This window comes from Triticum dicoccoides, chromosome 5A, assembly GCF_002162155.2.
Source record: "Triticum dicoccoides isolate Atlit2015 ecotype Zavitan chromosome 5A, WEW_v2.0, whole genome shotgun sequence".
Lineage (NCBI taxonomy): Eukaryota > Viridiplantae > Streptophyta > Magnoliopsida > Poales > Poaceae > Triticum > Triticum dicoccoides.
In genome coordinates, this window is record NC_041388.1 from 179,344,468 (window position 1) to 179,350,756 (window position 6,289).

The window sequence follows — 6,289 nt, forward strand, 5'->3', positions numbered from 1 at the left end:
GACGGCGCGCGGTGACCGGGCCGCGGGGGCCAGCCTCGGGCCCGAGCGGGCCGGCGCGGTGGACGGTGGCGGGAGGCCACGTGGCGGCTCCTGGGTGGCTGGGCGCGGCGGTGCGGGCATCTCCGGCGGGAGCGGACACGTCCGGCGGCGGAGGGGACGGTTTTTTAGGGTTTGGACTGCGAGATTTCGGAGGGGGCATATATTTATAGGTAGAGGGAGCTAGGAGGCTCCAAATTGAGAACGGCTTTCGGCCACGCGATCGTGATCGAACGACTGAGATGATGGAGGGGGTTTAGGTGGGTTTTGGGCCACTTTGGAGACGTTTTGGGCTGCAACACACACGAGGCCTTTTCGGTTCCTCGGTTAACCGTTGGGTATCAAACGAAGTCCAAATGGCTCGAAACTTGACAGGCGGTCTACCGGTAGTAAACCAAGGCCGCTTGGCAAGTCTCGGTCCAATCCGAGAATGTTAAACACTCGCACACGAAAACAGGCAAAATGGGACACCGGAGGACATAGGAGCGCCGGAATGCAAAACGGACAACGGGGAAAATGCTCGGATGCATGAGACGAACACGTATGCAAATGCGATGCACATGATGACATGATATGAGATGCATGACAAAGACAAAAGCAACACGGAGAAAAAACCCAACAACGAGGAATATCATAACTTAGTGCCAAAAATGGAAAGAATTGGAATACAAATATGGCAAGTTACATATGGGGCGTTACACTCCCGCGCCCTCCTCTCTCTCCAGCATCTCGCGCCAGAACGCCGCCCCGCTCGGACAATGCTCGCGCCGCTCCTGTGGCCCACCCACAGCTCGTCCCGCTCCTCCTCTCTCTCCCTGGCACCCTGAACCACTCCCACGAACACCCCTGAGCCCTCCATTTCCTCTCTAACAGCCATCCAAGCCGATCCCGCGGACACCCGTAGGCCGCGCCTATGGTGGACCTCGACCAGCCTATATAAGACGACCTCGAGCCTCTCTCTCACTCCCTGTCACTCCCGCACACTCCTAATCAACCTCCTGCACCGCCCATTTGCCTCCAGAGCCGCCTGAGCTCGAGCTCTGCCGCCTCGGCTCGTCGGCGTTCGCGTGGTACAGGCCTCCTCTGCCCCCGTTCTCTCTTGATCTGGAACCACGCGGCATCATTGACCCTTTTCCCTCTCTTCCCCACTCTTTTTGCAGCCGGTAACGGCCGGAACCACCGACGCCCGAAGCACCTCCGCCGCGTGACCTCGTCGCCGGCAAACCAGGCTGCTCCGGTGACCAACCCCACCTCCACCCGAACGGCGACACGACGCTGAGCCCAGCAGTGCCGTCGCCCGACCCCGCCGTGCCCTGCATCATCGCCGGTGAGCTCGCCGGCCGTCTGGACTCGGGGTTAGGGATGACAGGCGGGCCCCGCCTGTCAGCCTCTCCCCTCCATCGCCTCTCTCTCTCGCTAACGCCTGGGCCCCGCCCGTCAGGTTTAAACCTAGCGCGTGCGCATGCACCAGTGCCCTGGGCCGCCTCTCGGACTGGGCATGCTGCGCTGCGGCTGCTCTGGCCCAGTTGCACAGGGCTCCTTTTCCTTTTTTTCTATTAGACTTGCAAAAATTCCACAGGATTAAGTATTCATTCAAATGCAATAATTCCAGTTCCTAAAATCTTTTAAAAATCCCACCTATTTAATGCTATAACTTTCATACATGCCCAACCAACTTTTCTGTGTTGTTCAAATTTAAATTCAAATTTGAGCAATTAAATCCTTGTTTGAAAATCCATTACTCTGTCTCTGTAGCTCCAAATCCAGAAATAAGAATTTTTCCCCTTCTTAGTTTTCACCATAGTATTTAACAAAAATGAGTTGACATTTTTCTGAGCACGTTGGTTTTTCTGTTTTATTATTGCCTTATTTTATCGTTATTATTTTGCGATGATAGATTGTGTTGCTGATGAAGGAGTTGGACCAGAAGACTTTGAAGACCCAGAAGACTTTGCTGAGCCAGGCAAGCAGCCCTTTGACCATGTCTAAGAAACCCTTTTTATGCATGCCATATGGCACTTTCATTGCTTGCATCGAAGTCATGATAAAATGGTGGCCACTTGAGGTGGTTTGCCTCCGTTGCTTTTCTAGTTGACACTTGTATGATGCATGACCCTACCTTTCTATGAGGGTTATGCGAGTGGGTGTAGTTAGGATGCTAAGTAGCTTCTACGCAAATGGGTTGGGTATATGCATGGTGATGGAAGTAAGTTTGTTTTCAAAAACTTTTTCGAAAACCCCATCGGGTGCCACTTATGCCCGAGCAAGACAATGAGTTGAGTAACCACTTGATGACAAAGTGGTGTACCGAGGCAAGTGTGTGTGTTGTTTTCAAAACGGATTGGTTTAAGTTCCGACCGTTATTCCAACCTTACATGCGCAACCACTCTACCCTTATATGGGAAAGGGCATTATTGATTACCTAGGCCGATACTAGCTTGGAGCCCGCATTACTAGTGACGGGAGAGTTGTTGTTGCGCTCTCTCAGGGCGGGGTCATGCCAGGTAGGGCGGTCATGACTATTTTCACAGGGCACCAGACACACCGTTGGTACCCCGTGCTTGTGATGTGAGATGATTATGGAGTGTGGCTCCACGAAAGTGTTATGTGATAATGTTGGGCACGGGGGTTACTACCAATCGAGTGGACTCTATGTTAGTGTCGTCTAGGGAAAGATAGTGATCGGGTGCTTACCCCGGGTACTTGAGGTACCGTGGGTCGTGGATGACACGGAAGTTCCCCGGATCTTGTGGGTAAAGTGTGCAACCTCTGCAGAGTGTAAAACTATTCGAATAGCCGTGTCCACGGTCAAGGACAGTTGGGTAACCGCTCTTGGGCTACGTCCACATGTTTACAAACCAGTGTGTGTGTATGGATAAGTGGAAAGATTTACTTGGGTCAAGTAAAAGGACTTGACATGATTGAGTTGGGTTGGTGCCCACTCCATTTATGTTGATATTTGTAACCAGACCCTATGGTTACTTGAATTCATATGATGCAAGTATTACCAGTTCTTGAACATGTCTTAGAACAGTAAAATTAGCTTTCTGCAAAAATTTACCTATATCCTGCATTGTTGTATCTCGAACGAAAACATGGGTTGCTTGCGAGTACATTCTAAGTACTCATTGGCTTGCCACTGGCTATTTAATTGGCCAGGCATGGAAGAACAGGAGTTCGAAGAAGAGTTCTTTGGAGACGAACATGCACACTAGGACGTTTCCCAGTGAGAATGCCTGTAGGGTTAAGGCAGATGGCATGGGTTCTACTTATCGACGAAGATTTCCGTTGCTCAAGTTTATTTGGTATTCAACCCTTGTGGCTTTATCTATGTAAGACTTGACCATAATGGTCATAATTTGTGTAAGACGATATGTATGGATGTAAGACTCTTGTTATTCAGCTTCTGTGTGTTCAGTGAGCATTGATCTCTGGGATCACTGTACACGTGCATTCGGTGATCACGACTTATGAGTCGGGGTCCCCACAGAGCTGGTATCAGAGCCATCCTGACTGCAGGAAGCCTTAGTTAGCATGGACGCTAGTTAGAGTGATACTATCTACAAACTACCTATATATCTACGTTTTCTAAAAATATCCCAAATAGGGGTCATATCTCCTCTATTGACCCTTCCCCTTCCACTTTTGTAGATGGTCGTCGTACCCGAGGACCTCCTGACCACTGGATTTCCTGTGCTTCTTGAGGACAGCCTCAAGAAGTGCCAATTCACTCGAGCCCCCACCTTCTCCTATCACGAGCACTGGATCAATAGCGCCAAGAGGGAGTATGACGTGGAGGTAGTCGTGAGGGCGAACGACTCTCCGACAGGCTGGTTCTTTGAAGGACCCCAGATGGCGACCCTGCTCCTCGCTGTTGAGACTGCTGCACTCAAGGCGCTGACTCACCTTAGGGATCTTCTGCGAGAGATGGCAAGTGAGCCAGCCACTCGTTACCTGCCTTATCGTAAGGAGGGTGATGACGAGAGCAGCGCACGAGCTCCACCCATGGACGAGGGGCTTCCCCTCCATTTCCAGGCCTACTTTAGCTTGTGTGCTGACAGCCTGGCATAGCATCTGGCCTCGGAGTCGATGGAGCTCCGGAAGGAACTCCACGAGACTAAGGAACTCCTCCGCCTAGCTCAGGCAAAGGCGGACAAGATCAAGAAGGATGGTGAACCCCCTGGACAGCCCGTTGTTGCCTATCGAGGCGGGCGACCCCCACAGGTTACACATGCCAAGGGATCATTTCAGCCACGTCGTATGACGGCGAAGGAATATCGCAACCTCTTCATGGTGCCACCAGCGAAGCAACGCCGTGTTCAGCTCCTCCACTCCCCCACTCCCTCAAGTGACGAAGAAACTGAGACAGATAAAGATGAGGAGGAAGACCCAGAGGAACCATAATACGCGACCGAGCATTCCACCACTTAGACACCGTTCGGGACTAGGATAGGCCAGTTCATAACCCTTAAGGTAGGATAGGTCGTGTACCCCCTATGCGAAGTCGAGTCCTTGTAATGGTTCATATGAAACCATGTAGTGTTTTGTTCGTTTTTGACGTGTTTGGTGAACGTCGTACTTTCCTTCGGGAACTTGTAAACGACTACATCACCCATTTGGATTTTAATGAATGTGTTTGGCCTTTTGGCCCTTGCATGAAAACAATTAGTGTCATACCGACCCCCTTACTAGGCATCCCATCTATATTGTTTTCCCTCATCTTTCCCAATCATGAGACCTTGACCGCTCCAACATGATGCCTATTGTAACACGTACTAGTACCTCTACCCAGCAGCAAGAAGCCGAAGCAGGAGCCAGTCAGGACCAAACCCAGGGACAAGCTCCACCACCGCCACCGCCTCCAAACATGGACATGGCTTAGCTTCTCCAAGCCTTCTGAGAGGAACGCCAAGCCAACACTGCAGGCCTCGAGATGATTGCTTAAGCTGTCAATCGCCAGCCGGCGGGGAACGGCAATGGACGTTCCACATTGGAGGAGTTCAAGAAGCATGCACCACCCACCTTCATTGAGACTACTGAACCCCTGGATGCAGACGATTGGGTCCGCACCATTGAGGATCTGCTGGAACTAGTCGGATGCACTGAGGACCTTGAGAAGGTGGCGTATGCTGCTCACTGTCTGAGCGGAACTGTCAGAGCTTGGTGGGATGGATTCAAGGCCATGCATGTTGAGAAAAACATCACATGGAATGACTTCAAGGAAGAATTCCGCAAGGCCCACATTCCTTCTGGAATCATGGCCATCAAGAAGCGTGAATTCCGAGCCCTGAAGCAAGGTAGTAGCACTGTCAAGGAGTACATGCAGAAGTTCAGTGTCCTATCAAGATATGCTCCTAAAGATGTCAGCACTGATGCTGCCAAAAGAGAGCGCTTCATGGAAGGCCTTAACCAGACTCTGCTGTCACACCCTAGCTAGTCATGCATCAGAGTGTGTGCATCATGTTTAAAATTCCATTTAATTTGAAATGGGGATTTGTGAAACCCTCAGAATCATTTTGAAAATGACCCAAATAAAAATTTCTCCAAAAGGGTCCAAGAAAATGCTCATGTTGCTCTCTGAAAATATTGGACAGAGATAATAATCAAACCAATATTTTTAAGAGCTCATAGGTATTTATTTTGGGCATTTGGAATTAATGCATAAATATTTGCTTTGGAAATATATTAATTATATATATTAATATATGTCCAAATATTATGCCATTTATAAAGGAGCTCTGAAATAATATATCTAGCCCCTGCAAAAATTGGCATAAGTTAAATAAATGATTTAATATATTATTTAAATCAAAACAAATGTCAGAAATTAGAAAAACAGAAAAAAATAAAAGGGAGAAGCTTACCTGGGCTCCTCCCTGTGCAGCCCAGCCAGCTGGCGGCCCAGCCAGCAGCCGGCCCAGCCCACCTCCCTCCTCTGTCGTCTTCGTCCTCGACAGAGGGAGGGGAGTGTGGCCGGCGCGCGCGCGCGCCACCGCGCCACGCCACCTCTCTCCCTGCTTTCCTGCCCTCCCCTCCTCGCTCGATGCCCCGGACGACGCCACGCCTCCCCCCTGCTCTCTCTCACTCGCCCTCGGCTCTTCCCTCCTCTCCCTCGCTCTCTCTCTCACACGGCCGAACACCACCGTCACCGCCGTTCGCCATAGCAGCTGTCTCCGGCCACCCCTCGCTCCCCCGACTAGCTCAGAAGCTCCGCCACAACCCCCTCTTCCTCCCCACCGCTCCACGGGCCTCC